This window comes from Mustela nivalis, assembly GCF_964662115.1.
Source record: "Mustela nivalis genome assembly, chromosome: 1".
Classification (NCBI taxonomy): domain Eukaryota; kingdom Metazoa; phylum Chordata; class Mammalia; order Carnivora; family Mustelidae; genus Mustela; species Mustela nivalis.
Window position 1 is genome coordinate 215,693,811 of NC_139020.1, and position 20,620 is coordinate 215,714,430.

A 20,620-nucleotide genomic window follows, 5' to 3' on the forward strand; every position below is an offset into this window, starting at 1 on the left:
TTTGCCAAAGGGCCAGAGTCGTCGGGGAAGCCTGACACGACCTGCCCAGTGAGGGGACGTGTTTGGCGGGCGAGCTCTCCTCTGCCTGCATCCTCTGGGCTTCGGTAGGCAGCAGCAGAACATGTCGCTTCCTTCAGGATCTGCCCAGAAATGAGCTGGGCCGGGGGGTTTTCTCTGGAATGTGGGTGCCTGGATACGTGGGTTCCAAGTCCGTTGGGCTGTGTCGTCAGGGAAGTGAGGTCACCACTGCCTGGGGGCTCCTTACCGGACTTCCTGCTCCCACCAGAGCTCCCTGAGGGCGCCCCTCCCCCAGCTGCTCAAGGCTCCCCCTCCACCCCATGCCCTGTCCATCCAGTGATCCCCACACAGCCTCCCCACAGCCTTTGGGAGGCCTGGGTGCAGCTGTTGTCCCCGCTGGGAGGGCCCAGAGCTGGGTTCAGACCGGGCTCCTGCTCCTGCCCAGGACTGTGAGCCCGCACACACCCTGTGGCTCTCAGGGCTTCCCCAGTCTCCCCGTCTGCACACTGGGGGTGTCCTGGCTTCTCCCTCTAGGGATGCCATCAGGGGTAAAACCCCTGCATACGTTCCATCCCCGCTCTCCCAGGAGGCTGGTGCACACACTTGGCCAGGCACGGGTGAGCCAGGGGCTGGGCAGGGGCATGGAACACAGCCCAGAGGGGCCTGGATCTGCTCTGCGATCCAGGCAAAGGCACCGTCCTCCTGCCTGTGTCCCATCCCCCGTGGCAAGGTTGCAGTGCATGGCTTCTGACCTTGGTGACACAGGCTTCCCGGGGCTCCCATTAGGTTGAGGTCCAAGGGCCTCGTCTGCGCCCATGTGCTGGCCAGCCCCCACAGGGAACCCCGGGCATTCCCGAATCCGTCCTCCCAGGGTGGATGGCCCGTGGGACTGAGAAGGGGACAGAATGTGTGGCTGCCATTTCCCAGCTGTTGGAGGAAAGTCTGGGACTTCTCCTGGTTCCCTCTCTCCTGGGTTCAGTGTCTGTCTCTGTCTCTGTCTTTGTCTCTGTGCCTGCGTCTGTCTCTGTTTGTGGGTGTCTCCCAGGAGCCGGATCTGTGGGCTCCAGGGCTGAGGGGAGAAACCTCCGAAGTCTCCCTTGTCCCTGTTTCCCTCTCCTGGGCTGGTGCTCGGTTCCTTGCTAAGTAAAGCCTTCTCACCCTGAGCAGAGCTCTGACTCTGGAACCTCTTCCCAGTGGGGACCCTGAGGCCGCAACAAGGAGGCTCCTGCCCTGGGTCCCCAGACCAGGGGTCCAGTGCTCTGCCACATGCTTCAAGCCCACAAGGTCAGCCCCCCGAGCCCCCAGGCTGTCTTCTGCTCAGAAGGACCTCGAGGGAGTCCAAAGCATTTTCCCAAGACTGGGAGCACAGTGGGTCAGGGACAGAGATTCAAGGCCAACAGGCTCTTCTGCAAGCCTGAGGGAGACTAGGGACACCCTGTCTCTATGGCCCCACTGATAGAAGAGGAAGGGGAGGCCTTCGGTGTTGTAGCCCTGTCCACACTGGGGGTGGGGGATGCCTCTTCCTACTTCCAGTAGTCCAGGGTGGTGATGGACACCAGGCCCCAGACCCTGTCCCTACCCAGTGCCCTGGCAAAGCCCCTGGGCCCCTTGGGGCCCCCTTGACCATCAGCCTGTCCTTTCTCCCCTCCCCATGCTTTGGATCTCGGCCCTTGCCAGGAGTCCTGATGCCCCCGACCCCATGGCCCAGCTGTCTCCAACCTCTTTCTTCTTTCCCCCTTGTTACCCACCATTTTCCCAGGGTGTCTCCCCCTCTGACCCCTAGCTGGGCAGAGTGGGGTGTGTGTGCTTGTGTGTGCGTGTGCGTGCGTGTGTGTGTGTGCGCGCGCGCACGCGCGCACACACATACACGCACGCTCAAACACATATGCCTCTAGCTGTCTGGGGATGCCCGAGGTCATGTCCCCCCATGGGATGGGGTGGGTAGCTCTCCCCAAGCATCTGAGGAGCTCTCACCCTCCAAGCAAACCTCATGGGGGGGGTCAGGAATTGCCTAGGCCTGGAGGGAAGCTCTGATCCTTGGACTCTGTACCCGATTTTTGTCCTGGGCCAGTCGCTGCCTCTCTTGAGCCCAGGTTCCCATCTGACCCTGAGGGTTGGACATGGAAATGCTTGAACCTGGCCTTTGCTCCAGGGGTAGGTGGAGGTGGAGGAAAGGTGCACCAGGCACACAGACCTGCATTCCGAGAGGGCCAGGTGTGCCCAGGAGACCTGCACACAGCACCTGTCCCCTGACCCAGCCTTGTGGTGGATGCGGACCCACCATGGCGCTGTCCCCGACTGGTCCCCCATGTTCCCTCACCACTGCCAAGTCCTCTGTGGCCCCAAAGTCTGCTGAGCACCGGAACCGTGCCTATCCTGGGAAGCAAGGCTCAGGGTGCAAGGCCAGGCGGGTTGGACATCTGGGGATGCAAAGGTCTTCGAGCACCCCCCACCCAGCTGGCCTGGAATTCAGAATCCGTCCCAGGGTCCTGCTCAATGCGGGCTTGAGCCAGAGGACTTGGAGACGTCAGTGGAGGCCCAATCAGGACAGGGAGATCAGTGGGCCCCTTCCACTTCTCTCTCCCTCTGCTGGGCCTTCCTGCTTGTTCCCTGGGACAGAGGTCCAGCCTGTCCTTGGATAGAGCCGTGGCTTGAGTCGGTGAGTGAGAAGGAGGACAGGGAAGGTTAGGGTTTGAGTTAGGGGTTTGGATTAGGGTTAGGGTTAGGGTCAGGTTCAGGGTCAGGCTCAGGGCCAGGGCTAGGGTTAGGGTTAGGGTTAGGGTTAGGGTTAGGTTTAAGGACTCTGGGTCAAGGTCAGGGTCAGGGTTCAGGTCAGGGCCAGGGTTAGGGTTAGGGTCAAAGTCAGGGTTCAGTTTAGGTGCCAGTTTAGGGTAGGGTCAGGGTTAGGGTTAGGTTCAGGGTCCGGGTCGGGTCAGGGTTAGGGTTTTGGGTTAGGGTTAGGGTTAGGGTTGTGGTTAGGATAGGGATAGACAGGTTTAGGGTCAGGGTTAGGGTAGGGTTTGGGGTTGGGGTTAGGGTTAGAATCAGGGTTAGGTTTAGGGTCAGGGTCCTTGTTAGGGTCAGGGTCAGCGTTAGGGTTAGGGTCTGGGTCGTGGTCAGTGTTACAGTCAGGGTTAGGGTCAGGGTCAGTGTTAGTGTTAGGGTCAGGGCCAGCGTCAGGGTTAGGGTAAGTTTTAGGTTTAGCGTTAGGTTTAGGGTTAGTGTTAGGGTCAGGTCCAGGGTGGGTTAGGGTACGTTTTAGGGTTAGGGTCAGTGTTAGGGTCAGGGTCAGGGTTAGGACCAGGGTTAGTGTTACGCTCAGGGTTAGGTTTAGGGACTGGGTCAGGGTCAGTTTTCTCGTCAGGTCCAGGGTTAGGTTTAGGTTTAGGTCAGAGTCAGGGCTCAGTTCCGGGTCCAGTTTAGGGTCAGGGTTAGGGTCAGGTTTGGTGTTAGGGTCAGGGTCAGGCTTAGCGGCAGGGTTAGGTTTAGGGACTGGGCCAGGGTCAGTGTCAGGGTTCAGGTCACGGCCAGGGTTCGGTTGAGGGCCAGGGTCAGGATTCAGTTGGGGTTCCAGTTTAGGGTCAGGGTCAGGGTTAGGGTTAGGTTCAGGGTCAGGCCAACTGAGCCAGAGTTTCTGGGGGTGAGTCCCAGGCTGAGCCCTGCTAGGTGACAGGTGCACCTGTGGCCTGGGATGGGTGCCGCTCACGGTTGTCTCAGACAGGGGTGCCTGTCTGCCTTCTCTCCAGGGGCCCTGCATTGGACCTCTGCTTCCTCACGTTCTCCCCAGGGCTGCTGGTCCCCAGACCAGACACCTGCCAGTCTGAGGGCGACCAGCACTGCCTCCCCAGGGTTTCCTTTGCCCGAGTCCTTCCCCGGGAGCTCCTGCATCTCCTGACTCATACTCCCTGGGTGCCTCTCCTCCCCCTTGAACTTGCACGTGTCCAGTCTCTGTCCCTGTCTCTGTCCCCGTGGGACCCAGTGACTTGGAGCATGGAGTGGAGCAGACCCATGGGAGACCTTTCTCTGGCCTAGGGTTGTGAGCGATGCTTTTGCGCTCCGTGGTGTGTCTTCCAGCTTTCTGCATTTCCCTGGTTTCTGTGCGGGCCACAGGAGGAAACAGCCGTGTCCTGTCTGGGGCCCGACTGTGGTGTCCCAGCAGGAACAGGGGCCTTGGCCCCGAGATTGTGCCCAGAATTCCTAAAGGGGTCCCTAGGATGACATCTCCTCTGTAATCCATTGGGCATCTCAACAACCAAGAAGGTAAATTCTATGTCAAACAGAGAGAAGAAACAAAAACCAAACCTAACCTAACCAAACCAAACCAAACCCCAAACAAGGGCCCTTTGAAAATAGGTGCAGACACAAAGGCACCTATTGAGGGATTCCACTTCCAGAAACCTCCAGAACACGTGCAGGAACAGCTTGGGGCTTGCGAGGGGCCAGGCTGGGGGAACAATGGGCAGGAGGGCTTGGGCTCAGGGTCTCGTTTGGGGAAGGAGGTATCCTGCAACGATGTTCTGGGGCGTGGTGGCACAGCGTTGGGAATGCACTTCATGCTCATGACGTGTTCCAGGGAAAACAAGAACTTTTATTTAAAATAAATAATACACGGCATAGAGGAGATGGACGGCGACGAGAACGGTGACTCCATACAGGAGAGGAAGGACACAAGGGGAGGGGATGAGACATTCTGGGGGGATGTCGGGGTCAGGGGATGGAACTGACGGCATTTTTCTGGGGAGATCTCCCCGCAGAGTTGTGGGCTCTGGGTGCGGGTCTGGGAGTCCCGCAGGAGGAGGTGTTGGGGCAGGGGTTGGGCTAGGGGCGGGGACAGGGTCAGCAGTAGTGGCCAGTGCAGGATCCAGAGTAGGAGCTGGGTCAGAGGCAGGAACAGGAGCCCAGGCAAGGTCAGGGAAAGGAGCAGGAGCAAATGAGAGGGACTGGGTCTGGGGCGGGAACAGGGGCCTTGGCAGGGCCAGGGGAAGGGATGGCGACAGTTGAAGGCGAAGACGCAGGGGCAGGGGCTGGGGCTGGGGCAGGAACAGGGGCGCAGGCAGGGAAAGTGGAAGCCTTCCTGTCAGGGGCAGGGGCAGGGGCAGTGGCAGGTGCAGGGGCAGGGGCAAGACCAGGGTTAGGACCTGGGTCTGGGGCAGTTGCAGGGGCCGTGGCCCTGGCAGGGAAAGGAGAAAGGACAGGGGCAGAGGCAAGGGCAGACACAGGGGCAGGGGCAGGTGAAGGGGCAGGAACTGTGGCAAGTGCATTGGTGATGACTGGTTCAGGGTCAAGGGCAGGAGCTGGGTCTGGCGCGGGAACAGGGGCCTAGGCATGGCCAGGGGAAGGGGCAGTGGTCCTGGCAGGGCCAGGGGAAGGGATGGCGGCAGTTGAAGGGGAAGACGCAGGGAGAGGGCCTGGGTCTGGGGCAGGAACAGGGGCGCAGGCAGGGAAAGTGGAGGCCTTCCTGGCAGGGGCAGGGGCAGGACCTGGGTCTGGGGCAGGTGCAGGGGCAGGTGCCGGGGCAGTGGCCCTGGCAGGGAAAGGAGAAAGGACAGGGGCAGGGGCAGGGGCAGGGGCAGGGGCAGGGGCAGGAGCAGGAACTGGGGCAAGTGCATTGGTGATGACTGGTTCAGGGTCAAGGGCAGTAGCTGGGTCTGGGGCGGGAACAGGGGCCTAGGCAGGGCCAGGGGAAGGGGCAGTGTTCCTGGCAGGGCAAGCGGAAGGGATGGTGGCAGTTGAAGGGGAAGACGCAAAGACAGGGCGTGGGTCTGGGGCAGGAACAGGGGCACAGGCAGGGAAAGTGGAGGCCTTCCTGGCTGGGGCAGGGGCAGACGCAGAGGCAGGGGCAAAGCCAGGGGAAAGGCCAGGGGTAGGACCTGGGTCTGGGGCAGGTGCAGGGGCAGTGGCCCTGGCAGGAAAAAGAGAAAGGACAGGGGCAGGGGCAGACGCAGGGGCAGGGGAAGAGGCAGGAGCAGGAACCGAGGAAAGTGCATTGGTGATGACTGGTTCAGGGTCAAGGGCAGGAGCTGGGTCTGGGGCAGGAACAGGGAAAGTGGAGGCCTTCCTGGCAGGGGCACGGGAAGGGGCAGGGGAAAGGGCAGGAACAGGGTTAGGACCTGGGTGTGGGGCCGGTGCAGGGGCAGGTGCCGGGGCAGTGGCCCTGGCAGGGAAAGGCGAAGGGATAGGGGCGGGGGAAGGGGCAGGGGCAGGGGCAGGAGCTGGGGCAAGGGCAGGGGTGATGGCCTGGGCGAGGTCAAGGGCAGGAGCTGGGTCTGGGGCAGGAACAGCGGCCCAGGGAGGGGTCGGGGAAGGGGTGGGACCAAGGGAGGATCTGGGTCAAGGGCCAGAACAGGAGCCCAGGCAGGGGCAGGGGAAGTGGGAGTCGCTCTGGCAGGGGCAGGGCAAGGGGGAGCGGCAGGAGCAGGGGTGGGGGCAGGAGCAGGAGCCAGCTCTCCCTGGACAGCATCAGCATCTCCGTGGGCAGGCGCCCGGACACCTGTGGGCTCCCGGTCTCCCGCCGAAGTGACTCCAGACACCATGTGCCCCTGTGGAGTTGCTGAAGTTGGGAGTGGGTCTAGCTCCTTGGCTGGAGAAGCTGGGAGAGGAGAGAAGGTCACCCGTGGGCCTGCCTCTCCCTGTGGCTTTGCAGAGACAGAGCCCAGCCCGGGGCCTCCCGCAGAAGCCGCAGCCACGAAGGAACCCTCCCGGGGACGTCTCCCCGACTGCAGTCCACCCCCTGGGTGCTCCGAGCCAAGTCGTGGCTCCTGGCTCCACACCAGCCTGTGGGGGCTTCTCCCTGTGGGGCCCAGCACCGACCCCTCCCCACACAGCCACAGGCACCCCACCCCAGCCTTCTCACCCTTGGACTTGGCCTCCGTGGGCTCCGTGCCCAGGACCACAATCCAGTGGAGTACCGCGGGCAGTGGTCTGGGATGTAGCGGGGGCCTTCCCAGGACCGGGGACTCCGGGGTCGGGGAGGAGTGCGTGTCTTCCCGCCTCCTTCCTAGTTCATCCGTGGCCTGCCAAGGCAGAGATGGGGAGTGTGCAAGAGGCGTCAGAGCCCTGCCCGGCCATACCCACCGTGCTCCTGCCCAGTGCCCCTGCTTCTCCCAGATTCCACGCAGACCTGTGCGTGCACAGCCCCGCACCTGGGTCAGTGACCCGTCCCTGCAGGGTCTCAGGATCAACCCTGGGCAGAAGGGTGCAGCCCCCACACTCCGTTCCACCTAGCCAGCCTTAACCTGGGGTGTGAACATGACCTGCCCACCAGGCATCTGACCCCTCATCAGCCTGCTCCTGCTCGGGTCGTCTCCACCCCCCATGAGCTCTCTTTACACACACACACACACACACACACACACACACACACACACACACACAGACACACAGGGAGGAGACCTAGGCCTACACGGGTCGGTCAGAAGGTGTGGGGCTGTCTGACTCTGAGCCTCCCGGTGTCACCTTTTGATTCTTTTTGCCAAAGGGCCAGAGTCGTCGGGGAAGCCTGACACGACCTGCCCAGTGAGGGGACGTGTTTGGCGGGCGAGCTCTCCTCTGCCTGCATCCTCTGGGCTTCGGTAGGCAGCAGCAGAACATGTCGCTTCCTTCAGGATCTGCCCAGAAATGAGCTGGGCCGGGGGGTTTTCTCTGGAATGTGGGTGCCTGGATACGTGGGTTCCAAGTCCGTTGGGCTGTGTCGTCAGGGAAGTGAGGTCACCACTGCCTGGGGGCTCCTTACCGGACTTCCTGCTCCCACCAGAGCTCCCTGAGGGCGCCCCTCCCCCAGCTGCTCAAGGCTCCCCCTCCACCCCATGCCCTGTCCATCCAGTGATCCCCACACAGCCTCCCCACAGCCTTTGGGAGGCCTGGGTGCAGCTGTTGTCCCCGCTGGGAGGGCCCAGAGCTGGGTTCAGACCGGGCTCCTGCTCCTGCCCAGGACTGTGAGCCCGCACACACCCTGTGGCTCTCAGGGCTTCCCCAGTCTCCCCGTCTGCACACTGGGGGTGTCCTGGCTTCTCCCTCTAGGGATGCCATCAGGGGTAAAACCCCTGCATACGTTCCATCCCCGCTCTCCCAGGAGGCTGGTGCACACACTTGGCCAGGCACGGGTGAGCCAGGGGCTGGGCAGGGGCATGGAACACAGCCCAGAGGGGCCTGGATCTGCTCTGCGATCCAGGCAAAGGCACCGTCCTCCTGCCTGTGTCCCATCCCCCGTGGCAAGGTTGCAGTGCATGGCTTCTGACCTTGGTGACACAGGCTTCCCGGGGCTCCCATTAGGTTGAGGTCCAAGGGCCTCGTCTGCGCCCATGTGCTGGCCAGCCCCCACAGGGAACCCCGGGCATTCCCGAATCCGTCCTCCCAGGGTGGATGGCCCGTGGGACTGAGAAGGGGACAGAATGTGTGGCTGCCATTTCCCAGCTGTTGGAGGAAAGTCTGGGACTTCTCCTGGTTCCCTCTCTCCTGGGTTCAGTGTCTGTCTCTGTCTCTGTCTTTGTCTCTGTGCCTGCGTCTGTCTCTGTTTGTGGGTGTCTCCCAGGAGCCGGATCTGTGGGCTCCAGGGCTGAGGGGAGAAACCTCCGAAGTCTCCCTTGTCCCTGTTTCCCTCTCCTGGGCTGGTGCTCGGTTCCTTGCTAAGTAAAGCCTTCTCACCCTGAGCAGAGCTCTGACTCTGGAACCTCTTCCCAGTGGGGACCCTGAGGCCGCAACAAGGAGGCTCCTGCCCTGGGTCCCCAGACCAGGGGTCCAGTGCTCTGCCACATGCTTCAAGCCCACAAGGTCAGCCCCCCGAGCCCCCAGGCTGTCTTCTGCTCAGAAGGACCTCGAGGGAGTCCAAAGCATTTTCCCAAGACTGGGAGCACAGTGGGTCAGGGACAGAGATTCAAGGCCAACAGGCTCTTCTGCAAGCCTGAGGGAGACTAGGGACACCCTGTCTCTATGGCCCCACTGATAGAAGAGGAAGGGGAGGCCTTCGGTGTTGTAGCCCTGTCCACACTGGGGGTGGGGGATGCCTCTTCCTACTTCCAGTAGTCCAGGGTGGTGATGGACACCAGGCCCCAGACCCTGTCCCTACCCAGTGCCCTGGCAAAGCCCCTGGGCCCCTTGGGGCCCCCTTGACCATCAGCCTGTCCTTTCTCCCCTCCCCATGCTTTGGATCTCGGCCCTTGCCAGGAGTCCTGATGCCCCCGACCCCATGGCCCAGCTGTCTCCAACCTCTTTCTTCTTTCCCCCTTGTTACCCACCATTTTCCCAGGGTGTCTCCCCCTCTGACCCCTAGCTGGGCAGAGTGGGGTGTGTGTGCTTGTGTGTGCGTGTGCGTGCGTGTGTGTGTGTGCGCGCGCGCACGCGCGCACACACATACACGCACGCTCAAACACATATGCCTCTAGCTGTCTGGGGATGCCCGAGGTCATGTCCCCCCATGGGATGGGGTGGGTAGCTCTCCCCAAGCATCTGAGGAGCTCTCACCCTCCAAGCAAACCTCATGGGGGGGGTCAGGAATTGCCTAGGCCTGGAGGGAAGCTCTGATCCTTGGACTCTGTACCCGATTTTTGTCCTGGGCCAGTCGCTGCCTCTCTTGAGCCCAGGTTCCCATCTGACCCTGAGGGTTGGACATGGAAATGCTTGAACCTGGCCTTTGCTCCAGGGGTAGGTGGAGGTGGAGGAAAGGTGCACCAGGCACACAGACCTGCATTCCGAGAGGGCCAGGTGTGCCCAGGAGACCTGCACACAGCACCTGTCCCCTGACCCAGCCTTGTGGTGGATGCGGACCCACCATGGCGCTGTCCCCGACTGGTCCCCCATGTTCCCTCACCACTGCCAAGTCCTCTGTGGCCCCAAAGTCTGCTGAGCACCGGAACCGTGCCTATCCTGGGAAGCAAGGCTCAGGGTGCAAGGCCAGGCGGGTTGGACATCTGGGGATGCAAAGGTCTTCGAGCACCCCCCACCCAGCTGGCCTGGAATTCAGAATCCGTCCCAGGGTCCTGCTCAATGCGGGCTTGAGCCAGAGGACTTGGAGACGTCAGTGGAGGCCCAATCAGGACAGGGAGATCAGTGGGCCCCTTCCACTTCTCTCTCCCTCTGCTGGGCCTTCCTGCTTGTTCCCTGGGACAGAGGTCCAGCCTGTCCTTGGATAGAGCCGTGGCTTGAGTCGGTGAGTGAGAAGGAGGACAGGGAAGGTTAGGGTTTGAGTTAGGGGTTTGGATTAGGGTTAGGGTTAGGGTCAGGTTCAGGGTCAGGCTCAGGGCCAGGGCTAGGGTTAGGGTTAGGGTTAGGGTTAGGGTTAGGTTTAAGGACTCTGGGTCAAGGTCAGGGTCAGGGTTCAGGTCAGGGCCAGGGTTAGGGTTAGGGTCAAAGTCAGGGTTCAGTTTAGGTGCCAGTTTAGGGTAGGGTCAGGGTTAGGGTTAGGTTCAGGGTCCGGGTCGGGTCAGGGTTAGGGTTTTGGGTTAGGGTTAGGGTTAGGGTTGTGGTTAGGATAGGGATAGACAGGTTTAGGGTCAGGGTTAGGGTAGGGTTTGGGGTTGGGGTTAGGGTTAGAATCAGGGTTAGGTTTAGGGTCAGGGTCCTTGTTAGGGTCAGGGTCAGCGTTAGGGTTAGGGTCTGGGTCGTGGTCAGTGTTACAGTCAGGGTTAGGGTCAGGGTCAGTGTTAGTGTTAGGGTCAGGGCCAGCGTCAGGGTTAGGGTAAGTTTTAGGTTTAGCGTTAGGTTTAGGGTTAGTGTTAGGGTCAGGTCCAGGGTGGGTTAGGGTACGTTTTAGGGTTAGGGTCAGTGTTAGGGTCAGGGTCAGGGTTAGGACCAGGGTTAGTGTTACGCTCAGGGTTAGGTTTAGGGACTGGGTCAGGGTCAGTTTTCTCGTCAGGTCCAGGGTTAGGTTTAGGTTTAGGTCAGAGTCAGGGCTCAGTTCCGGGTCCAGTTTAGGGTCAGGGTTAGGGTCAGGTTTGGTGTTAGGGTCAGGGTCAGGCTTAGCGGCAGGGTTAGGTTTAGGGACTGGGCCAGGGTCAGTGTCAGGGTTCAGGTCACGGCCAGGGTTCGGTTGAGGGCCAGGGTCAGGATTCAGTTGGGGTTCCAGTTTAGGGTCAGGGTCAGGGTTAGGGTTAGGTTCAGGGTCAGGCCAACTGAGCCAGAGTTTCTGGGGGTGAGTCCCAGGCTGAGCCCTGCTAGGTGACAGGTGCACCTGTGGCCTGGGATGGGTGCCGCTCACGGTTGTCTCAGACAGGGGTGCCTGTCTGCCTTCTCTCCAGGGGCCCTGCATTGGACCTCTGCTTCCTCACGTTCTCCCCAGGGCTGCTGGTCCCCAGACCAGACACCTGCCAGTCTGAGGGCGACCAGCAGTGCCTCCCCAGGGTTTCCTTTGCCCGAGTCCTTCCCCGGGAGCTCCTGCATCTCCTGACTCATACTCCCTGGGTGCCTCTCCTCCCCCTTGAACTTGCACGTGTCCAGTCTCTGTCCCTGTCTCTGTCCCCGTGGGACCCAGTGACTTGGAGCATGGAGTGGAGCAGACCCATGGGAGACCTTTCTCTGGCCTAGGGTTGTGAGCGATGCTTTTGCGCTCCGTGGTGTGTCTTCCAGCTTTCTGCATTTCCCTGGTTTCTGTGCGGGCCACAGGAGGAAACAGCCGTGTCCTGTCTGGGGCCCGACTGTGGTGTCCCAGCAGGAACAGGGGCCTTGGCCCCGAGATTGTGCCCAGAATTCCTAAAGGGGTCCCTAGGATGACATCTCCTCTGTAATCCATTGGGCATCTCAACAACCAAGAAGGTAAATTCTATGTCAAACAGAGAGAAGAAACAAAAACCAAACCTAACCTAACCAAACCAAACCAAACCCCAAACAAGGGCCCTTTGAAAATAGGTGCAGACACAAAGGCACCTATTGAGGGATTCCACTTCCAGAAACCTCCAGAACACGTGCAGGAACAGCTTGGGGCTTGCGAGGGGCCAGGCTGGGGGAACAATGGGCAGGAGGGCTTGGGCTCAGGGTCTCGTTTGGGGAAGGAGGTATCCTGCAACGATGTTCTGGGGCGTGGTGGCACAGCGTTGGGAATGCACTTCATGCTCATGACGTGTTCCAGGGAAAACAAGAACTTTTATTTAAAATAAATAATACACGGCATAGAGGAGATGGACGGCGACGAGAACGGTGACTCCATACAGGAGAGGAAGGACACAAGGGGAGGGGATGAGACATTCTGGGGGGATGTCGGGGTCAGGGGATGGAACTGACGGCATTTTTCTGGGGAGATCTCCCCGCAGAGTTGTGGGCTCTGGGTGCGGGTCTGGGAGTCCCGCAGGAGGAGGTGTTGGGGCAGGGGTTGGGCTAGGGGCGGGGACAGGGTCAGCAGTAGTGGCCAGTGCAGGATCCAGAGTAGGAGCTGGGTCAGAGGCAGGAACAGGAGCCCAGGCAAGGTCAGGGAAAGGAGCAGGAGCAAATGAGAGGGACTGGGTCTGGGGCGGGAACAGGGGCCTTGGCAGGGCCAGGGGAAGGGATGGCGACAGTTGAAGGCGAAGACGCAGGGGCAGGGGCTGGGGCTGGGGCAGGAACAGGGGCGCAGGCAGGGAAAGTGGAAGCCTTCCTGTCAGGGGCAGGGGCAGGGGCAGTGGCAGGTGCAGGGGCAGGGGCAAGACCAGGGTTAGGACCTGGGTCTGGGGCAGTTGCAGGGGCCGTGGCCCTGGCAGGGAAAGGAGAAAGGACAGGGGCAGAGGCAAGGGCAGACACAGGGGCAGGGGCAGGGGCAGGGGCAGGAACTGTGGCAAGTGCATTGGTGATGACTGGTTCAGGGTCAAGGGCAGGAGCTGGGTCTGGCGCGGGAACAGGGGCCTAGGCATGGCCAGGGGAAGGGGCAGTGGTCCTGGCAGGGCCAGGGGAAGGGATGGCGGCAGTTGAAGGGGAAGACGCAGGGAGAGGGCCTGGGTCTGGGGCAGGAACAGGGGCGCAGGCAGGGAAAGTGGAGGCCTTCCTGGCAGGGGCAGGGGCAGGACCTGGGTCTGGGGCAGGTGCAGGGGCAGGTGCCGGGGCAGTGGCCCTGGCAGGGAAAGGAGAAAGGACAGGGGCAGGGGCAGGGGCAGGGGCAGGGGCAGGGGCAGGAGCAGGAACTGGGGCAAGTGCATTGGTGATGACTGGTTCAGGGTCAAGGGCAGTAGCTGGGTCTGGGGCGGGAACAGGGGCCTAGGCAGGGCCAGGGGAAGGGGCAGTGTTCCTGGCAGGGCAAGCGGAAGGGATGGTGGCAGTTGAAGGGGAAGACGCAAAGACAGGGCGTGGGTCTGGGGCAGGAACAGGGGCACAGGCAGGGAAAGTGGAGGCCTTCCTGGCTGGGGCAGGGGCAGACGCAGAGGCAGGGGCAAAGCCAGGGGAAAGGCCAGGGGTAGGACCTGGGTCTGGGGCAGGTGCAGGGGCAGTGGCCCTGGCAGGAAAAAGAGAAAGGACAGGGGCAGGGGCAGACGCAGGGGCAGGGGAAGAGGCAGGAGCAGGAACCGAGGAAAGTGCATTGGTGATGACTGGTTCAGGGTCAAGGGCAGGAGCTGGGTCTGGGGCAGGAACAGGGAAAGTGGAGGCCTTCCTGGCAGGGGCACGGGAAGGGGCAGGGGAAAGGGCAGGAACAGGGTTAGGACCTGGGTGTGGGGCCGGTGCAGGGGCAGGTGCCGGGGCAGTGGCCCTGGCAGGGAAAGGCGAAGGGATAGGGGCGGGGGAAGGGGCAGGGGCAGGGGCAGGAGCTGGGGCAAGGGCAGGGGTGATGGCCTGGGCGAGGTCAAGGGCAGGAGCTGGGTCTGGGGCAGGAACAGCGGCCCAGGGAGGGGTCGGGGAAGGGGTGGGACCAAGGGAGGATCTGGGTCAAGGGCCAGAACAGGAGCCCAGGCAGGGGCAGGGGAAGTGGGAGTCGCTCTGGCAGGGGCAGGGCAAGGGGGAGCGGCAGGAGCAGGGGTGGGGGCAGGAGCAGGAGCCAGCTCTCCCTGGACAGCATCAGCATCTCCGTGGGCAGGCGCCCGGACACCTGTGGGCTCCCGGTCTCCCGCCGAAGTGACTCCAGACACCATGTGCCCCTGTGGAGTTGCTGAAGTTGGGAGTGGGTCTAGCTCCTTGGCTGGAGAAGCTGGGAGAGGAGAGAAGGTCACCCGTGGGCCTGCCTCTCCCTGTGGCTTTGCAGAGACAGAGCCCAGCCCGGGGCCTCCCGCAGAAGCCGCAGCCACGAAGGAACCCTCCCGGGGACGTCTCCCCGACTGCAGTCCACCCCCTGGGTGCTCCGAGCCAAGTCGTGGCTCCTGGCTCCACACCAGCCTGTGGGGGCTTCTCCCTGTGGGGCCCAGCACCGACCCCTCCCCACACAGCCACAGGCACCCCACCCCAGCCTTCTCACCCTTGGACTTGGCCTCCGTGGGCTCCGTGCCCAGGACCACAATCCAGTGGAGTACCGCGGGCAGTGGTCTGGGATGTAGCGGGGGCCTTCCCAGGACCGGGGACTCCGGGGTCGGGGAGGAGTGCGTGTCTTCCCGCCTCCTTCCTAGTTCATCCGTGGCCTGCCAAGGCAGAGATGGGGAGTGTGCAAGAGGCGTCAGAGCCCTGCCCGGCTGTACCCACCGTGCTCCTGCCCAGTGCCCCTGCTTCTCCCAGATTCCACGCAGACCTGTGCGTGCACAGCCCCGCACCTGGGTCAGTGACCCGTCCCTGCAGGGTCTCAGGATCAACCCTGGGCAGAAGGGTGCAGCCCCCACACTCCGTTCCACCTAGCCAGCCTTAACCTGGGGTGTGAACATGACCTGCCCACCAGGCATCTGACCCCTCATCAGCCTGCTCCTGCTCGGGTCGTCTCCACCCCCCATGAGCTCTCTTTACACACACACACACACACACACACACACACACACACACACACACAGACACACAGGGAGGAGACCTAGGCCTACACGGGTCGGTCAGAAGGTGTGGGGCTGTCTGACTCTGAGCCTCCCGGTGTCACCTTTTGATTCTTTTTGCCAAAGGGCCAGAGTCGTCGGGGAAGCCTGACACGACCTGCCCAGTGAGGGGACGTGTTTGGCGGGCGAGCTCTCCTCTGCCTGCATCCTCTGGGCTTCGGTAGGCAGCAGCAGAACATGTCGCTTCCTTCAGGATCTGCCCAGAAATGAGCTGGGCCGGGGGGTTTTCTCTGGAATGTGGGTGCCTGGATACGTGGGTTCCAAGTCCGTTGGGCTGTGTCGTCAGGGAAGTGAGGTCACCACTGCCTGGGGGCTCCTTACCGGACTTCCTGCTCCCACCAGAGCTCCCTGAGGGCGCCCCTCCCCCAGCTGCTCAAGGCTCCCCCTCCACCCCATGCCCTGTCCATCCAGTGATCCCCACACAGCCTCCCCACAGCCTTTGGGAGGCCTGGGTGCAGCTGTTGTCCCCGCTGGGAGGGCCCAGAGCTGGGTTCAGACCGGGCTCCTGCTCCTGCCCAGGACTGTGAGCCCGCACACACCCTGTGGCTCTCAGGGCTTCCCCAGTCTCCCCGTCTGCACACTGGGGGTGTCCTGGCTTCTCCCTCTAGGGATGCCATCAGGGGTAAAACCCCTGCATACGTTCCATCCCCGCTCTCCCAGGAGGCTGGTGCACACACTTGGCCAGGCACGGGTGAGCCAGGGGCTGGGCAGGGGCATGGAACACAGCCCAGAGGGGCCTGGATCTGCTCTGCGATCCAGGCAAAGGCACCGTCCTCCTGCCTGTGTCCCATCCCCCGTGGCAAGGTTGCAGTGCATGGCTTCTGACCTTGGTGACACAGGCTTCCCGGGGCTCCCATTAGGTTGAGGTCCAAGGGCCTCGTCTGCGCCCATGTGCTGGCCAGCCCCCACAGGGAACCCCGGGCATTCCCGAATCCGTCCTCCCAGGGTGGATGGCCCGTGGGACTGAGAAGGGGACAGAATGTGTGGCTGCCATTTCCCAGCTGTTGGAGGAAAGTCTGGGACTTCTCCTGGTTCCCTCTCTCCTGGGTTCAGTGTCTGTCTCTGTCTCTGTCTTTGTCTCTGTGCCTGCGTCTGTCTCTGTTTGTGGGTGTCTCCCAGGAGCCGGATCTGTGGGCTCCAGGGCTGAGGGGAGAAACCTCCGAAGTCTCCCTTGTCCCTGTTTCCCTCTCCTGGGCTGGTGCTCGGTTCCTTGCTAAGTAAAGCCTTCTCACCCTGAGCAGAGCTCTGACTCTGGAACCTCTTCCCAGTGGGGACCCTGAGGCCGCAACAAGGAGGCTCCTGCCCTGGGTCCCCAGACCAGGGGTCCAGTGCTCTGCCACATGCTTCAAGCCCACAAGGTCAGCCCCCCGAGCCCCCAGGCTGTCTTCTGCTCAGAAGGACCTCGAGGGAGTCCAAAGCATTTTCCCAAGACTGGGAGCACAGTGGGTCAGGGACAGAGATTCAAGGCCAACAGGCTCTTCTGCAAGCCTGAGGGAGACTAGGGACACCCTGTCTCTATGGCCCCACTGATAGAAGAGGAAGGGGAGGCCTTCGGTGTTGTAGCCCTGTCCACACTGGGGGTGGGGGATGCCTCTTCCTACTTCCAGTAGTCCAGGGTGGTGATGGACACCAGGCCCCAGACCCTGTCCCTACCCAGTGCCCTGGCAAAGCCCCTGGGCCCCTTGGGGCCCCCTTGACCATCAGCCTGTCCTTTCTCCCCTCCCCATGCTTTGGATCTCGGCCCTTGCCAGGAGTCCTGATGCCCCCGACCCCATGGCCCAGCTGTCTCCAACCTCTTTCTTCTTTCCCCCTTGTTACCCACCATTTTCCCAGGGTGTCTCCCCCTCTGACCCCTAGCTGGGCAGAGTGGGGTGTGTGTGCTTGTGTGCTTGTGTGCGTGCGTGTGTGTGTGTGCGCGCGCGCACGCGCGCACACACATACACGCACGCTCAAACACATATGCCTCTAGCTGTCTGGGGATGCCCGAGGTCATGTCCCCCCATGGGATGGGGTGGGTAGCTCTCCCCAAGCATCTGAGGAGCTCTCACCCTCCAAGCAAACCTCATGGGGGGGGTCAGGAATTGCCTAGGCCTGGAGGGAAGCTCTGATCCTTGGACTCTGTACCCGATTTTTGTCCTGGGCCAGTCGCTGCCTCTCTTGAGCCCAGGTTCCCATCTGACCCTGAGGGTTGGACATGGAAATGCTTGAACCTGGCCTTTGCTCCAGGGGTAGGTGGAGGTGGAGGAAAGGTGCACCAGGCACACAGACCTGCATTCCGAGAGGGCCAGGTGTGCCCAGGAGACCTGCACACAGCACCTGTCCCCTGACCCAGCCTTGTGGTGGATGCGGACCCACCATGGCGCTGTCCCCGACTGGTCCCCCATGTTCCCTCACCACTGCCAAGTCCTCTGTGGCCCCAAAGTCTGCTGAGCACCGGAACCGTGCCTATCCTGGGAAGCAAGGCTCAGGGTGCAAGGCCAGGCGGGTTGGACATCTGGGGATGCAAAGGTCTTCGAGCACCCCCCACCCAGCTGGCCTGGAATTCAGAATCCGTCCCAGGGTCCTGCTCAATGCGGGCTTGAGCCAGAGGACTTGGAGACGTCAGTGGAGGCCCAATCAGGACAGGGAGATCAGTGGGCCCCTTCCACTTCTCTCTCCCTCTGCTGGGCCTTCCTGCTTGTTCCCTGGGACAGAGGTCCAGCCTGTCCTTGGATAGAGCCGTGGCTTGAGTCGGTGAGTGAGAAGGAGGACAGGGAAGGTTAGGGTTTGAGTTAGGGGTTTGGATTAGGGTTAGGGTTAGGGTCAGGTTCAGGGTCAGGCTCAGGGCCAGGGCTAGGGTTAGGGTTAGGGTTAGGGTTAGGGTTAGGTTTAAGGACTCTGGGTCAAGGTCAGGGTCAGGGTTCAGGTCAGGGCCAGGGTTAGGGTTAGGGTCAAAGTCAGGGTTCAGTTTAGGTGCCAGTTTAGGGTAGGGTCAGGGTTAGGGTTAGGTTCAGGGTCCGGGTCGGGTCAGGGTTAGGGTTTTGGGTTAGGGTTAGGGTTAGGGTTGTGGTTAGGATAGGGATAGACAGGTTTAGGGTCAGGGTTAGGGTAGGGTTTGGGGTTGGGGTTAGGGTTAGAATCAGGGTTAGGTTTAGGGTCAGGGTCCTTGTTAGGGTCAGGGTCAGCGTTAGGGTTAGGGTCTGGGTCGTGGTCAGTGTTACAGTCAGGGTTAGGGTCAGGGTCAGTGTTAGTGTTAGGGTCAGGGCCAGTGTCAGGGTTAGGGTAAGTTTTAGGTTTAGCGTTAGGTTTAGGATTAGTGTTAGGGTCAGGTCCAGGGTGGGTTAGGGTACGTTTTAGGGTTAGGGTCAGTGTTAGGGTCAGGGTCAGGGTTAGGACCAGGGTTAGTGTTACGCTCAGGGTTAGGTTTAGGGACTGGGTCAGGGTCAGTTTTCTCGTCAGGTCCAGGGTTAGGTTTAGGTTTAGGTCAGAGTCAGGGCTCAGTTCCGGGTCCAGTTTAGGGTCAGGGTTAGGGTCAGGTTTGGTGTTAGGGTCAGGGTCAGGCTTAGCGGCAGGGTTAGGTTTAGGGACTGGGCCAGGGTCAGTGTCAGGGTTCAGGTCACGGCCAGGGTTCGGTTGAGGGCCAGGGTCAGGATTCAGTTGGGGTTCCAGTTTAGGGTCAGGGTCAGGGTTAGGGTTAGGTTCAGGGTCAGGCCAACTGAGCCAGAGTTTCTGGGGGTGAGTCCCAGGCTGAGCCCTGCTAGGTGACAGGTGCACCTGTGGCCTGGGATGGGTGCCGCTCACGGTTGTCTCAGACAGGGGTGCCTGTCTGCCTTCTCTCCAGGGGCCCTGCATTGGACCTCTGCTTCCTCACGTTCTCCCCAGGGCTGCTGGTCCCCAGACCAGACACCTGCCAGTCTGAGGGTGACCAGCACTGCCTCCCCAGGGTTTCCTTTGCCCGAGTCCTTCCCCGGGAGCTCCTGCATCTCCTGACTCATACTCCCTGGGTGCCTCTCCTCCCCCTTGAACTTGCACGTGTCCAGTCTCTGTCCCTGTCTCTGTCCCCGTGGGACCCAGTGACTTGGAGCATGGAGTGGAGCAGACCCATGGGAGACCTTTCTCTGGCCTAGGGTTGTGAGCGATGCTTTTGCGCTCCGTGGTGTGTCTTCCAGCTTTCTGCATTTCCCTGGTTTCTGTGCGGGCCACAGGAGGAAACAGCCGTGTCCTGTCTGGGGCCCGACTGTGGTGTCCCAGCAGGAACAGGGGCCTTGGCCCCGAGATTGTGCCCAGAATTCCTAAAGGGGTCCCTAGGATGACATCTCCTCTGTAATCCATTGGGCATCTCAACAACCAAGAAGGTAAATTCTATGTCAAACAGAGAGAAGAAACAAAAACCAAACCTAACCTAACCTAACCAAACCAAACCCCAAACAAGGGCCCTTTGAAAATAGGTGCAGACACAAAGGCACCTATTGAGGGATTCCACTTCCAGAAACCTCCAGAACACGTGCAGGAACAGCTTGGGGCTTTCGAGGGGCCAGGCTGGGGGAACAATGGGCAGGAGGGCTTGGGCTCAGGGTCTCGTTTGGGGAAGGAGGTATCCTGCAACGATGTTCTGGGGCGTGGTGGCACAGCGTTGGGAATGCACTTCATGCTCATGACGTGTTCCAGGGAAAACAAGAACTTTTATTTAAAATAAATAATACACGGCATAGAGGAGATGGACGACGAGAACGGTGACTCCATACAGGAGAGGAAGGACACAAGGGGAGGGGATGAGACATTCTGGGGGGATGTCGGGGTCAGGGGATGGAACTGACGGCATTTTTCTGGGGAGATCTCCCCGCAGAGTTGTGGGCTCTGGGTGCGGGTCTGGGAGTCCCGCAGGAGGAGGTGTTGGGGCAGGGGTAGGGCTAGGGGCGGGGACAGGGTCAGCAGTAGTGGCCAGTGCAGGATCCAGAGCAGGAGCTGGGTCAGAGGCAGGAACAGGAGCCCAGGCAAGGTCTGGGAAAGGAGCAGGAGCAAATGAGAGGGACTGGGTCTGGGGCGGGAACAGGGGCCTAGGCAGGGCCAGGGGAAGGGATGGCGACAGTTGAAGGCGAAGACGCAGGGGCAGGGGCTGGGGCTGGGGCAGGAACAGGGGCGCAGGCAGGGAAAGTGGAAGCCTTCCTGTCAGGGGCAGGGGCAGGGGCAGTGGCAGGTGCAGGGGCAGGGGCAAGACCAGGGTTAGGACCTGGGTCTGGGGCAGTTGCAGGGGCCGTGGCCCTGGCAGGGAAAGGAGAAAGGACAGGGGCAGAGGCAAGGGCAGACACAGGGGCAGGGGCAGGTGAAGGGGCAGGAACTGTGGCAAGTGCATTGGTGATGACTGGTTCAGGGTCAAGGGCAGGAGCTGGGTCTGGCGCGGGAACAGGGGCCTAGGCATGGCCAGGGGAAGGGGCAGTGGTCCTGGCAGGGCCAGGGGAAGGGATGGCGGCAGTTGAAGGGGAAGACGCAGGGAGAGGGCCTGGGTCTGGGGCAGGAACAGGGGCGCAGGCAGGGAAAGTGAAGGCCTTCCTGGCAGGGGCAGGGGCAGGACCTGGGTCTGGGGCAGGTGCAGGGGCAGGTGCCGGGGCAGTGGCCCTGGCAGGGAAAGGAGAAAGGACAGGGGCAGGGGCAGGGGCCGGGGCAGGGGCAGGAGCAGGAACTGGGGCAAGTGCATTGGTGATGACTGGTTCAGGGTCAAGGGCAGTAGC